Here is a 20721-nt window from a genome sequence, read left to right as displayed (position 1 = left end):
TGTGATAATATGTGTGATGTTGTGAAGATATTCAAAGTTTGTAAGTTAAACAGCAGATGCTCTGGGAAATTTTCAGTCTGCTACAGCAAGCAACAAAATAAACAAGTTGTCAGTGTTGCTTTTTCCAGATGTTTGTGCTGTAAAAGGCAGGAAAGGAAGTGGGGTGGTTGGTGTTAAATAGCATTCAGTCATATGATGCTTCCTTGATACTACTTCAAACTGAAGTGCACCGGAATATCTTATATAAATAATGAAACTAAGTTGTCAAAACATACCTCTCTGGGAAATTACGTCTTTTTCCCTAATGGCAGCTGTTTGACACATTCAACATGTGTATGTAAAAAAAAAAAAAAAAAAAAAAAATTTTAATTTTTGCTCCTAGGCCTGCATTAAAATACCCTGTTACAGTGGCTGTTAGTAATAAGAAACTTTCTTCTAAAAAGTATGTTTCTATTTCAGTTCTATGGGAATGTGGGATGACTTGGCCCTGCCACATATGCATTGGAGAGAGATACTTTTTCAATATGTTACTTTAATTTATAGGTTTTAAACTATAGATTTCCCCTCATTGACCTACTTCATGTTAGATAATATATTTTGTCAATCAAAAGTGATATTGGTGACTTTTTCAATAAAAAGACTTAAGCATTGGAATCCAAGGAAGCGATGGGCATTCAGAAATGGTCTGATATAGACAAAAATGAAGTCTTTTTTATCTTATTATTTTGTTTTAAAATGTAATTGAATTTCTTAATAATCTAAGAAATTAATGTTAATGATAAGCTGAGAAACATTATTTTTCTCTTTTTTTCTCAAGAAAGTCTAAAAAATTAGTTCGAAAAATGCTGAAATGGTTCATTTTCACAATTGTATAAAGTAAGTGTATAAAAAACACTTGAATATAATTCTAAAATGATGCCTGAGTCAAAGAACCTTCAGAATAACATAACCAACTGTGTAAGACAGACTAAGAGAGAGGGAAAAAAGAATAAATGAAGAACAAAAAGAAATGAAGACTAGTCCACTGGAGACTAAAGTAGAGTGGGTATTTCAGCCTAAAATTAAGCTGGGAGTAAAATTTCTCTTCTCATTGATGACCTTATTTTTCTGTTATTTGTCATCTGAATGTCTCAAATGATTAGAGAAAAAACAACACACTCAAAGTCTCTTCTTGATCTCCCTGGCAAATATGGCTGGAGAAAGAGATCAGTGGTTAAGAGCACTATCACACAAGTGAAAGAACTTGGGTACAAGCACACACTTAACAGTGGTATCTTATAGGTAGACACATACCATATTCATATATCTCACAGATATAGACACTTGTATTACTTTCAAATATACAGATACATATGCCCACAAACACACATACTCATAAACATCACAATATACAAATATACATGTATCTCTCACAGAATTATAGGCACATAAACACAACACTTTAACAGTATAGTTTAACAAAACATTGGACACAATGGCTTGGTCAATTGTCCTATAAAACTATCACATATATATGTATTAAATGTCTGCTCTCACTAACGTCTTCAAAGTAGGCATTACTATCAAATTTAAGGTGATAGCCCTACTCCATCCATTCCTGTATTCTTTTTAAATGATATCATTCCAATATATTTATATCTCTCATCAATTTATTACACCCAAGAAATGAATAAATATTCTTCATGTATTTTTCACAAGCAAAGAAAGACTTTATTTCATGGTTCATTGAAGAATTCTGAATCTCTGGAATAAGCTGAGTATTCCCTCATGCAAGTCATCTTACCTTCACCCACTTCTTTTAGCCTTTCTCACATTGAGATTATTTACATAGTTGTGTGTATACATATGTGTGTGTGGTGTGTTTGTATTGTGTTGTGTGATATGTGTGTGTCTGTGGTGTGGTGTATGTATGTTGTGTGGTTGTGGTGTGTGTGGGTGTGGTATGTGGTATATGTGTGGTGTGTATGTGTTTGTGTGTGAGAGAGAGAGCATCTGCGAGTGTGTTTCATTCCAACTGAGATTATTTTTTTCCAGGAAAGTATTAACCATAACATGTTTCAAAACTCAGAGTCTGTAAAGTAATATAATGCTTTGATAACAATGTATATTCATAAGTAGACACAACTCTGGCAGAAAGGTAAATCTGGTAAAAGGTAATGAGATCAGGGTATCAGACTCAAAATGGTTATTACATGTCATAGTTATCCTAAAGGTAGATTGTTTTTGAAACAAGAAAGGTGGCAATGTCCTACCTTCTATAGGATCTATCAATATTTAAAAAAGAGAATATGAGTCCTCACATCTCAATTCTGCACTGAATCTGATGATTATGTACCCACAAAAGCAAATATTCAGAAAAGTACTGTGATTTGTACTTAGTATAGTATATTTCTCTGCAGAGTAAGCCTCAAAAAATAAAAAAAAAGAAAGAAAGAAAATGCTTACATACTCTGGGTAGCCATCCTGTTAAAAGAATACTCTGCCTGTCATTCATATTGAAGTCAGTGGCTGTTAATCATTTATTAATTCTGTTGCAGTTTTTAGATAACCGTATTAGATATTTTTACCCAGACTGAAATGAATCAACAGTTATAAAGGTGCATTTCTGAGCAAGTGGCCAGAGGGTACAGCAGATAACCTTAGAAACACACTTTGTGATGATGTGTGACATCACCTTAACCTTTCTTCCTGCCTTTTCTTTGTACTTCCTTCATTTGCTTTTCACTGTGTGACATTTATTACATTTTTCTTCCCCCACTCACTGTCTATATTTAGCTAAAAACTATCTTCAGCAGGTCCTCCAGGTCCTGGTAACATAATTTTTTCCTATAACCATGAAATGAAGACCACCCCCAGCTATGAGCTCATAATTTTGTCATGCAATTCTCTGATCCAGGAGTCAAGAAACTGTTGATTGAAACCATCTGCTTGTCTGTTGCTCACATATAAGCATTTCCCAGGCCAGTACTCATGGGAAGATGCATTGATGACCACACTCTTTCTGTTTCCACTCTTTCATCTTCTGACCCAGAGAACTGCAGTTCTTAGTTGATATTCATCTCAGTAAGAGTGTTAATGTGGAAAACTCTGCATTGGTATGTCTCTGTGAAGATAACAACTGTCCTGCCTGGCAGTAATACAGCTAGATATTTCAGTAATAGTGAGCGAGATACCAAACAATGTTTGCAATTTATTCAGCCACTGTGCAGATTCTTTTGAATTGTTTGATTCCTTGGCTTTCATTGTGAAAGTTGTTTTGTGAATAATAACAATGCTTAGGTTCTTGAGGGGAACAAAATCCCACCTTTTTTTTTTTTTTTTTTTTTTTTGGTTTTTTTTGAGACAGGGTTTCTCTGTGGTTTTGGAGCCTGTCCTGGAACTAGCTCTTGTAGACCAGGCTGGTCTTGAACTCACAGAGATCCGCCTGCCTCTGCCTCCCGAGTTCTGGGGTTAAAGGAATCCCACCATTTTAAAGAACAGTTTAGCATATGCCAAAGTCCTTCAAACTGTTTTCGCATTTTTCCATGTATGAGTGGCTGTCACATTACAAACCATAATGTAAAGAAGGGTACAGCAAATAGAACTGCATAGACCTAATTTCTAAGTCTAACACTGCAAAGAATGTGATATTGACTGTGTATTTAACTGTCCAAAGAATTTTGTTTCTTCTGGGTAACTAGTGTAACACATGATGATTATATAATGTTGGGGTGTCAGTTGACTTTTAAAGTAGAATTAATCTTTTCTCTCTCATGTGAATAAGACATGAAATGGCATTTGGAAGAAATGTTCTCTGAGTTTTAAAAAGAGAACTCATTGTTTTCTTTTTACTTTGTCATTTAAAAAGACAGTATTTTGCAATGATGTCTTGTATGTTCTCCATAAACACCCTAGAAGTTGTAATAATGTTATTCATTGAAAACCCTTCAAGAGCTGTGGTGGTGTGGGTGAATTGAAACATCACTGTTCTGAAGTAATAATGTAGGAAAAGATACTGAGCCATCCTCAATCTGCATTGGTGACAAATATAATTGTACATAACTGTTTGTAGGATGCACACAGATGAATATTTGATGAATACACGTCATTAAATACAAATTTATTTGCAAATGCTGTGCTGTACAAATAGTCATGTAAATTAACTACGTCCTTTGAGTGAGCTTCATGTTGTAAATATGTTTCACTTGTAAAAAGTCTTGGTAATTTTACAGGTCTGTGGTTTTACTATTTTCCTTAATAAGGAAATTAGAATTAACCATTTATTCATTATAATAACATTAATTGGCTCCTTCTTCTATATTGGATTTGCAGTGGTAGCAGACATTCTTGGGAAATTTTAATTTCTGGGCAAATTATGTGGTATAGATTCATCGAACTTTAGATTACTCACTTTTGCCAAGATATGATTTATCATTTTGCTTTCTTTCTTTTTGAATTTTAAACTTTATTATTTAACAAACAACCACAACTTTTAATAAAATGTCACACTGAAATTAAAAGACTAGAAAGACCACTACCCAACTCAGTAAACTTCTGTACAGTTTAAGCCGCCACTAAGAACACAGTCTGTGGAGCTGTACACTGGATTTTACACTTTCACTATTCAACACATTTTTGATGCTTATATCACCACAAACAAACAAAAAAAGACAGTGACATACTGGAAATACAATCAATTTTCTATGCTTTCCCACAACACTTGTGTGTTTCCTGCACTCAGTCCTTCCTCCATAACACTGAAACTTTTTGTCTTCCCTTCATATTATACTGCATGCATGTGCACATTTGTTTTTGTATGTGCACACATTATGAACTAGATTCCACACATAAGGGAGAACATGTGGTGCTTTTCTTTTTTAGATTCCACAACCTTGTGTGATACAATACTCTCTGAATCACCCATTTACCTGAAAATATTGTGATTTTCTTGTTCTTTAGAACTGAATAGTATTCACACACATTTTCTTATCTGTTTGTTTGTTAATTGACAACTAGATTTATTGTGATTCTGTTTATAGTGAAAAAAAGCAATAAACATGGGGTTGCAAATCTTTCTGTGGTTCGAAATGGAGTTCTCTTGGGCCATGGCAAGTAATGAGATTGGTCATAGAATAGTCTTTTTTTTAATTTCCTGAAAAATCTCCAAAATGATTTTCACACAAACTGTATGAATTTCTATTCTCACTAAAAGTGAATGAGGGTTCCTTTCTCACAGCACCCTCTTTAACCTATGCTTTCAGATTTATTGATGATAGCCATTCTGACTGGGAGTCTCTTTAGTTCATTTGTCAATTTGTTGATAGACAATTTTAATTTTTTAGTATTGAACTTTTGCAATTATTTGTAAACTTTAGATATTAGCACATTGTCTGAAGTATAGCTGAGAAGATTTTCTCCCATTCTGTGAACTGTCTGTTTGCTTTGTTGATGGTTTCCTTTGCTGTACAGAAACATTTTTATTTTTATATAGTCCCAACTGCTGATATTTGAGGTTAGTACCTGGCCACTGGTGTTCTGTTCACAGTGTTCTTGCCTAGAAATTTTCCTAGAAATTTCAGCTTATCAGGCATTACAGTTTTGTATCCATTTTAAATTTATTCAGCATAAGATGAAAGATAAGAGTATAATTTCATTCTTTTGCTAGTCGAACATAGTTTTTCCATTACCATTCTCTAAATGGTCTAACTTTTTTCCAATGTATATTTTAGTTTCTTTATCAAAAAAAAATCAAGTGACCAAGAGTGATAGTGCTATGAGATTTTGTCTCCTAGAAATTTCAGAAGTTATACCCACAAAATCTCCCAACCTGTATGTTTAAGCAAGAACCGAGCAAGTATAGAACAGACATGCTGTAGTAGATGAAGGAAAGACCATGAAGTATGAGCTATAAACAGGAAACTGTAAATAACTAAGGAATGCTGAAAGCAAATATTTGTTAATAAATTTTACAAGTATTTTCATCAAAGAAATTGCTCTATAGTTTTAATTTTATGTAAATTCTTTACTTGGTTTTAGTATTAATATATTATTGACTTCTTAATACAAAGGGAGGAGCTTGGTCCTTCCTCAACTTGATATGCCATGCTTTGTTGATATGTATGGGAGCCTGACCCTTTCTGAAAAGAAATAGAGAAGTCAATGAGGAAACAGAAGGGAGGTGGGGGAAGGGAATGGGAGGAGAGGATGGAGAAGAAACTGTGGTGGAGATGAATAATAAATGAAGAAAATTAACTAAGAAAAAGAAAATTGTATCATGGACTTTATAAATTGATCTCAGTGGTATATCGTTTTCTATTTTGTGGTCAAATTAGGAAGATTTGGTCTCCTTGAAAGTTCGCAGAATTCAGTGGTTGATCCATCTGGCCCTGAGATTTTCTTGAAGGGGAGGATTTTAACCACAGTTATAATCTCATTCTTGCAGCAAGTCTATTTATATAATTAAGGTCTAATTTTGGTAGATGATATACATTTAGAAACTCTTTATTTCATTCAGGTTCATTCAGCTTCTCAGAGTATAAATTTTCAGTCATTATTTTGTGATTTCCAATGGTTTCTTAGAGTTGTAATGATAATCCCTTTGCTCTCTAATTATATTAATTTTTTTCCTCCACATTCTTTCTCTCAGATTAATTCCAGTTTTTCCTATCTAATTAACTTTTTTTTTACAGAAACAGCTCTTTGATTTTGTGTGTTTTTCTTTTAATCTCTTTTCACCAATTTCTTCCCTAATGTTCATTAATTTTTGAAAATTTTCTGTGAATGTTACTGGCTACTTGTTACATTTCAAGAGTCTTGATACCTGTTATTATTTTGTTTACTTATTATTGCTCAGATTCTTAGATATGGACAATTACTGTTATAAACTTTACTCTTAAGTTCTTCTTTCTTGATTGTGTCCTATGGCTTCCGATAGGATGTGTTTTGTCATAATTGTTTGCTGGGATGTTTTCATTCACTCTCGAATTTCTTCCTTTGTTTTATTTTAAAAATCAGTAACATAGTCCTTGTATTTTGCTCAACAAGAAAAACAGAGTGAAAAATAATTAGTGCCTTTTGCATTTTTTTCCCATGTCATAAGGGAGACTCTTTAGAACAAGGTAGCAGCATCTTTTCACAGATGATCCTTCTGTATGTGGAGGATATCCCAGAAACTAAGCTGATGGCAGAAACTATTGATAACACAAACCTTAGAGATAGATGTTTACTCATATGAATGCCTAAACTATCATAAAGTTTAATCTCCGTGCTAGGCTTATTGAAAAAGTATCAGTAATGAATAATAAAATAAGACAGATAAAGCAACATGATTAAGTTAAAATATATTAATGACTCTTTCTCTAAAAATTGAATTATTATACTACACATATCCTTGCTATGATGATAAGATAATTTGTAGAGATGAGTTTCTCAGTCTTTTCCAATAAAACATGTTCCTGTAAATCAGAATACATTCTCTGTTTATGTGTTCTACCCACAAATTACTGTTTTTTCATATACTTTAGCATTTATATCACGACAATAATCCTCACTGTTTAAAATGCAACTAAATAGTGAGGTCCTAGTTTTCTTTTTTACAATCCATAGAAAATGCATTTTTATTGTAGATCTTGTAAACTCAGGGGAAAGAACGGTAGACCTCTGTTTGACATATAAAATTGATCATCATTGCCACTCTTGCCCTTTGAGATTTAAAGACATCATGTCAGTAAACCGAATAGCTGAGCTGGTTTCTAGGTATAGAATGGTTTAAAGTGTATTGAGTGTGGAGACTACGTGGGATATAGCAATGTAGCATTAGCATTCATGAGTCCACTCAGAGCAATGCACAAGATCAACCATGTAAATTGCTTATTTCTGAAAAATTTTTCATAATAGTTTTGGAATCATACTTCACAGTGGAAACTACAAACATAAAAAGAGCAAGAGAGTAGCTAAATGGAGACCACTGTGCTGTTTGTGTTTTCAGGTATCAACGTGTGTAGCAGAAAAAAAGTAAAGAGAGATTTTCAACCAAGGGAAGGAAAAAATGTCATCAGTGAAGACAGATTTTTAATAAACTTTTGGAAGATCAAAATAGATGAATGAGTACATAATTAATCACAGATAATAGAGACACAAATCTAGAATATGTGATAAAGGAAGTTTAGCTGATGAAGGCTATATTTTCCCGGTCAAATCCCAAGGGGTCGCACACAAGAAATGGTAGAGTTTTGGAGGACCAGAAACATAAATGGGTTCAAGAACAAGATGATAAGTTAGACGTTTGTAAGAGATAATAAATTGCTAATATCTCTTCCTACAAACTCATTGTTGGTACCATTCAACAGTGGAAAATGTCATTCCAAATTGTGTAAAGTTGTTGTAAAATCAGATATCCATTGTAAGTAGGAGAGACTAGGAGTGAAATCTTCTTTGTGATGTGATGAATGTGTCCATGAGAACAAGTCATCCCAAGATTTCTCACTGGAAGACATCACTTCCACTCATCAAAGTCTTTACCATTAAATATGAACTAGCTACCATGATTTCTCAGCTCAAGAAACCACTGAAACATATATAATGAAATGAAGCCAGTCTGAACTATTGCTGCCAAGACTTTCTTAATTTAGAAAAGAAAATAATTTTTGATGTTTTTAATGAGAATATTCAGGTAAGTTTTCAAAGATATTTCAAATGCCCATAAGCTAGAATAATAAATAGAAAATTCTAGTAATAAACCATTGATGTGACTGAACTTGTAAGTATTCTAAACAGCATGACAGAAATGGCTAGGATGCCAAATCGATAACAAGGTACAAGAAAAATTAAATCTTAAAAATTCAGTCACTATCCAGCAGTATATTCAATAAGATGGGTAGAAGATAAACGTGAGGCATTTATTCATTTAGTGCATTGATGGTGAAAACAAAGGTACACAGAGGAGGAAAGATCAATAGAGGATTGCTAGCTTTTGACTAGCAGTAATTTGTTAGCAATGAGAATGAAGCGTGCAGAAGTAAAGTCATCCAAAATAGCTACCAAACTCTTCATGGAACAGGGAAGTAAATATAATTACAAACACATGCATGCAGTGTCCAGGGAGTCCGGAAGGGAGTGTTGGGTCCTTTGGAACTAAGCGACAGTCAGGTGTGTTCTCTGGGACTCAAAACTGGCTCCTCTGAGAAAGGATTTATCATATCTCGGATATGATAAATATATTTGCATATAATGCAGCAACTATTAAACAGCCCTATCCTATACTCTCATTTATATTTATGTTATACCTGTGAAATGAATCTATAAGTAAAAGAGGAAAGTAAAGGTGTGTTGGAGGGAGGGATCAGCAGTGCTCCTATCTTATCCAATGCCTTTTAGGTGTAATGATTAAGGCTAATGGGATGTAAACAGTTACTCAAGTCAGCAGTTAGAAACACAAAAGAGAGAAAAACCTAGAACTGTGGGGTAACTAAAGGTGAAGAAACAGTTTGGATATTTGAGCAGTCAGCTAAAAACCTTCGTATTTTTTAATGAGATAGTGACAGTAAATTTATAAATCTGATGAATCATAAAGTTAAGATTTGTGGTATTCATTCTACTTTGTGGGGAGACATCTGATGAATTAATGTAGAAATTTAAATGCAATTTCTATGTTGGGAGGTGAATTAGGTTTAAAGGATAATGATACAAAGTTAATGTTGTATACTGCTCAATTATTTGATGTTAAAGAACAGTATTACTTTCACAAAAATCAAACAAAAGGAATGTTTGCAATATGAAAAGTGAGAGGGTAGATATAGTCATGCTAAGGTTCATCAAACAACATTCAGACAATTATATCCAATTTAAATTACTCTCCTTATATCAAGTGTAATTAGCCACTTAAAATGCAAGGTCATGGATTTGGCATATTAGTCTGAGAGAGCTTAATGTACGTCTCAAATACATTAGGTCTCAGTATTTGTGCATTGTTCAATGAAAGTTAATAAGGCTTAATGTTAATCTTCTTTTCTTATGATAATTTGTTTATCCTACTGTTGGTTAGCTGTATTAGCATTTATTAAAACTTAGATGGTTTTAATAATTTGGTGGGTTTAATTTAATTTTTAGTATTAATTCCCTTACATATGTCCTAAAGACAGGAGGAAGGAGAATATCCACGTCCATATCAGCCTTCTTTGATTCTAACTTGGAAGCTAATCAGTATTGCATATGGTTAGAACTTGGATGGGATAAATGGTAAAAGTGTTTTTATAAATAAAGTCGAGGAAATATTCAAATCTTAATGACATTAGTATCTGTGGATGCATTTTGAACATGTGGCTCATGTTTGCCCAAGCACTTCTGAGATCGTGGTGTCTCATTTTATTGATCACTCACATGAGGTATTGATGTTACATAATCAAACATTTGCTGCTCGTGAGATCTATGTAGAGAAACTGCACATCTGAAATTTGTAGACATGGTACCCAACAGTTCCTACTTGTCAATTACTAGAGTATTGAAGTAGAACACAGTTTGCATGTCAAGCCAAATATAATAAAATTTGTTCTTGAGCCAAGTAGGAATAAGGATGGGGGATGGGTGAGTAGCGGAAATGCAGATTGTCCCAAGAGCGTATTTTTATGTGAAAACAGTTTTGTGAAGATTTCACAGTTGCATAGAACACAGCCATTAAGTCATTTGTAGTACATTGGTGGGAACACTAGGTACTACAGCAAAGCAGGGTCACCTTTGTCTGCTTTAAATCTCAGGTCCATTCAGATAACAGGGTTGGCTTCCAGGCAAGTGGAAGTTATTGCTAACTGTAGACTTTTAATTATACCTAAACAAATAGGTCAGACCCAGGTGATGTGCTTTTAAAGGGATTGTAGATTGTCAACATCATTTGCCCCTGGATCTTCAATATTCCCACTCTCTCCAGTCATAGAGCTCTATTAAACCAATTGACCTTGCACAAACTTGACTTTGGGCAAGGCAGTTTTCTAGAAACTTCTGTTCACAGTGGTGATGCTTACTTCTATCTGAGCAATTCATGTTTTAGACACCATATCAGCATGTTTGGTGTTTTCATTATATTAATATTGTAAGCATTGGCAAAACCTTTTAGGAAACATTTAGTTTACAGTTGAGAAAGCAGATAGATGTGAGGCTTGTTTAAGAGACTTTGTAAACTAAAGATTAAAGATGACAGAATTTCTTCACAAAATGCTGACTTCATGTGAGGCTTGCTTTGGTCAGGTATCTAACAATTACTTTTATCTTTCCTTGAGTTATCATTAACTATCAAATTTTATGAAATTTAACTTAGGACACTTGTTCTTAAGAATTATTGTAAGCTGGTGATACCCTGAAAATAGATATCATTTAAAACAGAGCTTATTTTTAGATTTTGTACAGGAAAATGAAGATGGTTTAAGATTGCTGGCAAATATAGCATCATTGCTGGCAAAATGTGTTTTTATAATGATATAATTAGGAAAATATGTAATTTCCCCCTTCAAGCAGAGACTATAGCTGGAGATTGGAGCACAGCCAACATGTTGAACATCTTGAAGAAGTGAGTTAAGGGTAATCCAAAAATTGTACCCTGGCAACTCTCACCTCTGCACCTGGAAAACTAGTTTAAAAGATCTTGGAAGGTGAAGCACAAATCATCTGGGTGAGCAAAATCGGTTTGGAATAAATCAGCAAAGGCTTTGCAAATGTAAATCATTCCCTCTCTGCCTTGAAAGGCTACTTTATGATGCTTAACAAAGGGTAAATAAAACAGGGTGCCAGATGTTCTTAATTTAGATTTTCAGTGCCTCTTAAAGGAGGTATTTTTATCTTTAAACACCTGACGGGGGAATGCACGCCTACATTAGAAAATACACAAAACAGATTTTTGCCATCTGGTGTATCTGCTGGCCAGCATTACCAGAGACCACCGAGTGAGCTGCCATGTCTGGACAAATCCATTTCTTAACACAGGTTCTTTCCCAGGAGCCTATAAATTCTTGGCAGCAGAGATGGAGAGGGAAACTTCTGTCAGTGATTAAAATCTGAAGAGAGGACAAAATGACAGGGTGTGGATATTGTCCTTCTCTGTAAGGAAAAAGCTGTCTGCTTATCAGAGAACAGTAAATATTTAATATACTATTTACAGTATAAGAGTCTGAGATAATCATGCTGAATTGCTGAGCACACATAGAAGAGAAGAACACTGAGATTACAATAAAAAATGACAGATATATGTATCGTTTGCATTGTTTCTGAATGTATGAACTTGAAAATAAAAAATATTTAAGAATAAATTTTTCACTTAGGGTGTAATTCAGTTGTTAGAATGTTTTTCCATGATATGCAAGACCCTGGATTCAAGACCCAGCATATCTCAAACACAATGAAATAATACATACCTGTAACACCCACCTTCAAGAGGTGGAGGCAGAAATATTAGACATATAGCCGTCTTCAGCTATGCATGAGTGGAAGTCAGCATAGTATACATTAGACCCTTTTTCAAAATAATAAAAATGACTTTCAAATCAAACTCTGATTAATTAAGGTAAAGGCACACCTAAACTTGTGGTTGAGATTAATTACAAATGCTTACTACTACTGACTGACAGCTAGTAGGAATGTGAGCAGATTCCAGAGGAAATGGATGGATGATGAGGATGTTCAGATAAGTGAATTTTAAATAAACATCTAATGCAAAAATAGCGTTTTGCCCAGAAGACTAGGGTATTTTATAAGTAGAATCAACATAATTTTCTAAAATTATGGATAAAAATAGCAAGAAATTTCTTTTTAAAGTGCTCAAATGAAAATAGTCTTTAAGGATTTAAAGGCTATCTACTTCCCCTTCCCAGAGGAGAAAATTGTGTCCACCTTAGGGTTCTCTTTGCTGCTTAGCCTTTCTGGGTCTATGGGTTGTATCATCATTATCATTCACTTAACATCTTATATACTCTTATAAGTGAGTACATAGCATGTTTATCTTCCTGGGTCTAGGTCATCACACTCAGGATAGCTTTTTTCTATTTCCATCCATTTGCCTGATGTCATATTTTTTAATGGCTGAAAAATACTCCTTTGTGTAAATCACATTCTCTTTATCCATTCTTCGGTGGAGGGACATCGAGATTGTGTCCAGTTTCTAGCTGTAGATTTTGAGGGTTGACTGAGGGCTGGTAAGAATGGAAACAGGAGGAATCCGTTTCAGATTTTGAGAGAGAGAGAGAGAGAGAGAGAGAGAGAGAGAGAGAGAGAGAGAGAACAGGAAGAGACAAACGGAATTGGAGGGTGTTTGGGAGACGATGTGGAAACCTAATGCGGCAGAAACTACCAGGATTATGGCAGGTTGGCCCTAACAAGAAATCTTAGTAATGGACGTTACGAGCCTGAACCAACCATCTTCTGCATTCAGGTTATTTTCAGTGGTGGCACTGGGACACCAACAGATCCATCCTGCCAGATTTGTTGGGTTAATAGAGGCACAGAACTCGTGGGAATGGCCAACCGATTAGTCTAATTTGAGGCTTATGCCACAAAAGAAATCCCATGTGTGACATTGCATGCATGACCGGGAATCTGTGACTGGATAGTCCAGAGACCTATGATAGAAAAAAAAATTCAAAATAATTCCTAATGATATTCTGGTATGCTTATATATTGGTGCCTAGAGCGATCTTTATGAGAGAGGTTTTTTGCAGCAGCTGATGTGAACAGATGCAGAGACTCACAGACAAATATTAGCCAAGTGCAAAAGAGAGACCAAATTTGAGATCTCCACCAGGTCCCTCTCATCGGTGCTTGAGGAACCCCATGGAAGAGAGGTAGAAATATCCTAAGAGCCAGAGGGGTCACAGGATGCCAGAACAGGGCCGCATAATGAACTAAGCAGGGCTCATAGGTGCTCACAGAGACTGAAATGGTAATCATGGAGTCAGCACGGTTCTGTGCTAGCTCCTCTAAATGGTTGATAGCTTTGTGTTTCCATAGGGCTCCTAGGAGCAGAAGTGGGAGTGTCTCTGACTCTTTTCCCTGTTTGTGGAGTCTTTTTTATCCTAGTGAATTGCCTCTTCTAGCCTTGTTATAAGGGTTTGTATCCAGTCTTATTGCATCTTGTTATCCCTTGTTCACTTGCTATCCCTGGGGGAAGGGCAGCTTCTCTTTTAGGGTGGATCTGGGACATAAGAGGGGAAGTGGGAAGGGAGGAGGGAGAGGAAACTGTGGCCAGGGTGTATTGTATGCAAGAATAATTTAAAAAGGAATTTAAAGGCTATTGAAAATTGAAACTATATAACATACCCACGAAGAAAAGTATAATTGAGAAAGAAGAGAATCTAGGAAGAGAACGACTCTTATCCATGGCCGGGCAACAAATAATGTGGGAGCAAGTTCCTAAAGGTCTTGTGAGAATGCGAATGAATTAATACATCCTGTCAGAACTCAGGATCTGTTCCAATGAACCACCATACTCAAACATCAGAAGGAATCCATTTTCCTGAGGGAGGAATAAAATAATTTTGAAATATTATATTGGAGATGACTTTACTTTTCTTATTTCATATCTCTTAGTGTGTGTGTGTGTGTGTGTGTGTGTGTGTGTGTGTGTGTGTGCGTTCACATCTGTGCCGAGGCTCAGGTCTGGGACCAGAAGTCCAGAAGTTATCTCCACATTCTTCCTCAGTTTCTGTTAAACTTGTTTTTTAAAGTAGAGATCCTCACTTCATCTGTTACTCATCCATTTGGCTAAACTGACTGGCTAGGAAGAGCCAGGGGTCCCACTATCTCTGCCTTCCACCACTTGTTTTAAAAATAGCACCCCAAAGCCTAACTCTTTTTTTGCTTTTTTGTTAAGAAAACTCTACTCCCAAACCCAGATCATCATAATGGAGCCAAATCTCCAGTTCACTTTTTTAAAAATAGGAATTGTTAAATTTAATACCATAAAGATTAAAGTGCCTAGATTGCAAATAAATAAATAAATAAATATGACCTAAAACTAAAGGAATCAACAAAGTCATCCATTAATTATGTGACAGTCAAAAGACTAATATTTCTTTTATATATATAAATGTCCAGAGAACAGATTAAAAAAACCCTGGCTTTGTGGGAGCCTAGGCTGTTTGGATGTTCACCTTACTAGAACTGGAAGGAGGTGGGAGGTCCTTGGACTCCCCATATGGCAGGGAACCCTGATTGCTCTTTGGGGTGATGAGAGAGGGAGGAGTTGATTGGGGGAGGGGGAGGGAAATGGTAGGCAGTGGCAGGGAGGAGACAGAAATCTTTAATAAATAAATTAATTAATTAAAAAAACCCATACAGTGACAGAAAACCATATGAATCAACAAATGACTCTTTACACAGAGCAAATATGATTGCTCTTAACCATTAATAAAATACTTAGTACAATAATTAGCACTAAAATACAACCTTAATTGGTTTTCTAAAAATCTTTTTATTTGCAAAAATAGTGAAGAGATTCAAGCCTTACTAATGATGGACAAAACTAAATCATAAATGTATATACTCTTTGACGCAATGATTCCTCTTTGGTGATTTTATTCAAAAGATACACTCACCTATATGAAATTTCATATAAGCAAGGATATTATTGAAGCAGCATTAAATTAACACTCTATAATAATATTGTAATGAGCATTGTATTGGCATATTATATTGCATGCTGGCTGTTTGAATGGGATGGTATCCAGAATCCAGGAATGTTTGTTTATGACGTGTTCTCCAAATCCCATGTCCCGTGTCTGGCTGTCCTTCTGGCTGACGACAAGAAGAAGCGTACATAGCAAATGGCTAAGGTAGTTAAAAATGTTGTATCTTTGAGTAGTGGGAAGTTTTTTCTACAGAGGTCACTCTTGTTTATCCCATGGTTTAAAAAATAGCTATAGTGGGGAAAAAAGACACTAAACCTCATGCATGGAAAAATTGGAGAATCCCCTTTTGGCAGGGAACTATAATTGATTGTGTTTTCTTTTTTAGCTTGTTCCTGATGGACTATTTGAGAAGCCTGATTTGATGATGATATTGTCCCTGGTGTTTTTGTTTTTGTTTTAACTTAAAAGCCTCACCTACAGAGACTTTCTGCTGCACCAGGAACCTACTCCACTAGGGTTTCAGCTGGCAGCTGAATGACATGAGCACCTTGCTTAATGGTATTTGGTATTTATCTATTATTGCTACTAGTCTTGTGTCTACTCAGTATATACATAACAAGCTTACTTATTCTAAACCAAAAGTGTAGTCACAGAAGATCAATGACCTGACAGTACAAAACAGGTATTTTTTTCAAAACTAATGAACTTCAAAATGCATTTCCTCTTCCTTTTTTAAATTTCCTTGTGATGATGGTAATTGAAGACAGAGCTCCTCATAGGCTACATAGATTCCATGACACTAAAAACCACCCCTCGTCCCAATTTTTTTTTGTCAAGCATAGGATTGACAGATCTATTTAAGTATGAGACAGAAAAGAGAATTAGCAAACATTTCAACCAATTTATTCCTAAAATAAAATTAAATTCTCTAAGAAATAAATATCATTTGAAAATTGGTTTAAGAAGATAACCTTCTTATAAATTTATATTTAACTTGAGTTTTAGGGAAAGCTCCTGATCTGGTAATCTCAACAGTGTAAACTATGCTATCTGCTCAATAGGCCAATTAAAGGGACCAGTAATGCAGAGAAGAGGTGTATTTGGTAAGTACACTGAAAAAGAGATATAATGTGGTCCAGTGACGGGAAGTTCATTTCCAGGGGGTTGCCATGAGAGTTACTTTGAAACAAAAAAATGGGACAGAACCAAAGTTTACCCATAAACAGTCTTCCTCAGCTTGTAAACAGGTTCATCATTGAGTTTGTGTTCTTTGTTGCTTGAGGATATAATCTGGCTGCCATGAGATGGTTGTTCCTGCTTTCGAAGATCTTGTTAATTGGATAATCTGAATCTAAAATGATTGTACATTTAGGAAGAAGCATGAGTTGTGTAATTCCTTTAATTACTCTAATCTTCGTGGCTTCAGCCATAAAGGGTGGTGATGCTATGTTAGGTGTTTTTATAGGTAGTCCTTGAGAGATTAGCATGCCCATGCCTCTTGGTAAGCATGTAGCCCAGAATAAAGGCAACAGGTAGAAATTGAAGGCAGAGAAGGCTATATAGCCTGCTCCATTAGCCTCCAAGACCAAAGGATCAAGGTTTCTTCGTAAAAGCAGTCTTAAAAATCTATTATATTAAATTACCTGCACTCCTGAGTGCTTGGAAGTTGAGTCAAAGGATAGCTCAAATTCAGGATTTCTTTTTACTTAAAACTTTTCACATTTTTTTTGTCTATTATTTTTAATTTACCTGGAAGGAAACTGATACAGTATATAGAAGTCAGAGGACAAATTGGGAGAATTTGTTCTCTCCTTCTACATTGTGGATTCAGGGAATGGAACTGGTGGCCTCAGGACTGGTAGCCATCTGGTGAGCCGCATTACCAGCCAGGACCCTCAGATTTCTGATCAAGTCTAAGAAACACAGCAAGAACCTTGTTTCCAAGTAAAGGAAAAAATAAAAGAAATACTACCTAACAGGTAACCGCAACATGACAAAATACCCTTCTCTTTCTTTCTTTGCACGCTGTGGACTTTTGTAAGGCACAGCATGCATGTGTAGTTGTCTGCTGGAAAAATGTTATTCATTGTGAACCAGGTAAACTATTTCATGCTTTCCCAACACTTAACCATACTTTCTGGTGTTAGATATCCGAGAAATTCATTCTATAAAACTAGAGCTTGACTCTTACTTCAAATTGTCGATAGAATATCCTAGAAAAAACATGTTTCCAATTATTTCATTTTTATTACAAATTTGCAGAGTATGAAAGATAAAATCTAAAATTGAGTGGTGCTACAGAGTTCTCTCTGCCTTAAATATCCCACTCCTTTTTGTTAACTTGATTTTACCTTGGTTGATTTGAGAATAATAGAAGCAATGGTAAATGGAATAAAGAGTGAGAGGCATTGACCTTGTTTCAAAATTGTCTGTAGGTGACTGATCAAAGACTCTATTATTGATGTCTGCTCTCAACCCCAGACGTCGTAGACATAGCAGGTGTTACTGGAATGTTGGTGTGCACTCAGCACTTTGCGAACTTTTCTTCTCATCTCAGGAGATGCTTGTGTCTGTAATTCTGAATCATCAGTCTCTGTCATTCTATACATACTCCCACATTTAAGTTGGTTTGTTTGCTTATTGTTGTTTGGTTTTGGTTTTCCTAGATGATTTTCCCAAAGAATGATAGGACACTATCCTGATGGTTCTGTACTGGGTAAAGATTACTGTTACAAGATTCCTCTTTGCTTGATGGCTCTCTAAGATGAAGGCAGCAAACATATCATGTGTATTATGTTGTCATCTAGAATTGACGAGGATTTATCATTTATCTTCAGTTTGTTTCCTATTGACCCATTTTATTAAGCTGCCTTTGCAGTTTGAATATAAAACATGGATTTTTATCTTTAATGGCATTATGGACAATCTCATTTATACTAGTAAAAGTAATGTGAGTGGATATTTGTTGAATATTTTCATATCAGCTTTATTGCCTTTGACATTTGGTATGTGTTTCATTTAATATTCAGATTTTATTTCATACAAGTAAAACATTCTGCAATTAGATCTACATGAGAGTTAAATACCCCACCCCACTTCAGGGTTGAGTTCCCCCACCGTACTTTATTGCAAAATTTTTAGCAGCTCAACAGCCAGCCACAAAAGCAGAAAAATAAGGAAGTAAAGTTATTCAGAGTCTTTTATTAGAAAATTTTTTTTATTTATAACACACAGTTGGGTTTTTTGTTTTCTTTTGTTTTGTTTTCCAAGTCAGTTGCTCTTTTTTTCATTGAACTATAGTAACCTTCAGGTGCCTAACAATAACTTCAGAAGAATAGCTAGACATGGATAGGTCAGGCCCTACTTCAGCTGAGTCATCCTCATCCAGGTTAGCACTTGGCTGTTTAGATGCAGCTTTCTTTTTTCTCTTCTATCCCCACCCCTGCCACACACCTTAGGGAGGTAACAGTCACATGACAAGAAATTATTAAGGATTAGGAATCTAAGAAGCTGGATTTTAGTAGGATGAATGGCCTGCCATTAGGTAAGCAGCACCTCTTGATCCTACCCTGCAGTAGCAGGAAAGAACCCTGAGTGAAGGTTATTATGGATCACTGGGTAAGCCGCTAAATATAGCAGAAGGAACTACATTCCTGAGTGAATCACTATAAACCTCCTGAAAAGTCTGCATCTTTTAGCCGGACCTACAATTTTGATACTTCAGAAGCAGTGGGCTACTGGCAGACTAATACGAAGTCATTAGCAAATGAGAGAGACACTGAGTAAATGAGAAAGCCCCGCTTCTCATATAATACATATAAAATTGGCTTTAATTTTTTTATTTTTTGATAAGAAGAAAATATCCAAAATTGGTGGAGTTATTATGGTGTTTTGACGGTATTAACTTCTTCAGAACTGCTACATTTTGTGGATTGAGAAACTTGTCACCGAACAATCGAAAATTAAATGAATACTGGCTCCAAGGGTGTTGACAAGCAGGCTACTCTAAGAAACAGCTGTTATGCTGACTGGGAAATTCTTTTTACTGGATATCATACATTTATTGAAGAAAATTGTTTTATATGGCATGTTTCAATTTCTTAAGATGATAAAAATAAGGGAATTGGTTTGTCTTCTGTCCTTTGAACTTACATTAATGTGCTGTTCTACTCAGGGCCCACATTGACCTTGGGACTAGTGAAGAAAATGATTATTCTTAAGAGACAATCAAGAAATTGGTCATCAAAAAAAAAACAAACAAGCAATTCAATTTAAAAAATGGAGTACAGACCTAAACAGAGAACTCTCAACAGAAGAATTTAAAATGGCTGAAAGACACTTAGGGAAATGTTCAACATCCTTAGCCATCAGAGAAATGCAAATAAAACAACTCTGAAATTCCATCTTATACCTGTAAGGATGGCCAAGATCAAAAAAATTGATGACAACTTATGCTGGAGAGGTTGTGGGGTTAAAGGGAACACTCCTGCATTGCTGGTGGGAATGAAAGCTGGTACAGCCCTTTTAGATGTCAGTGTGGTGCTTTCTCTGGAATTTGGGAAACAAACATTCCTCAAGACCTAGCAATACCACGTTTGGGTATTTACCCAAATGTAGTGATGAGGCGAGCAGGCCTGTTTTTCATCCTGCCGGCTCCTGCATGGATAGCTTAGCCCCAGAATAATTACACAGAAACTGCACTCATTTAAACACTGCCTGGCCCATTAGTTTCAGCTTCTTATTGGCTAATTCTCACATCGTGCTTTAACCCATATTTAGTAATCTGTGTAGCACCACACGGTGGTGGTTTACTGGGAAAGATCCTAACCTGTGTCCATCTTGGGTTGGAGAATCATGTCATCTACCTGGCTCTGTTTCTTGCTCCCAGCATCCTGTTCTGTCTACTCCACCTATCTAAGCTGCTGTCCTATCAAAAGCCAAGGCAGTTATCTTTATCAACCAATGGAAATGACACATAGACAGATGACCCTCCTACATCAACCAAAAGATGTTCACTCATACCACAAGGACTTGTGCTCAACTATGTTCAAAGCAGCATTGTTTGTCATAGCCAGAACCTGGGAACAACCTAAATGCCCCTCGACTAAGGAATGTATAAGGAAAATTAGGTACATTT

This window comes from Microtus oregoni, unplaced genomic scaffold, assembly GCF_018167655.1.
Source record: "Microtus oregoni isolate MIOR12 unplaced genomic scaffold, Mior012 000011F_ref0000422, whole genome shotgun sequence".
In the NCBI taxonomy this organism is placed as follows: Eukaryota; Metazoa; Chordata; class Mammalia; order Rodentia; family Cricetidae; genus Microtus; species Microtus oregoni.
The sequence above is the reverse complement of the archived record's forward strand: the minus strand, read 5'-3'. Positions refer to the sequence as shown.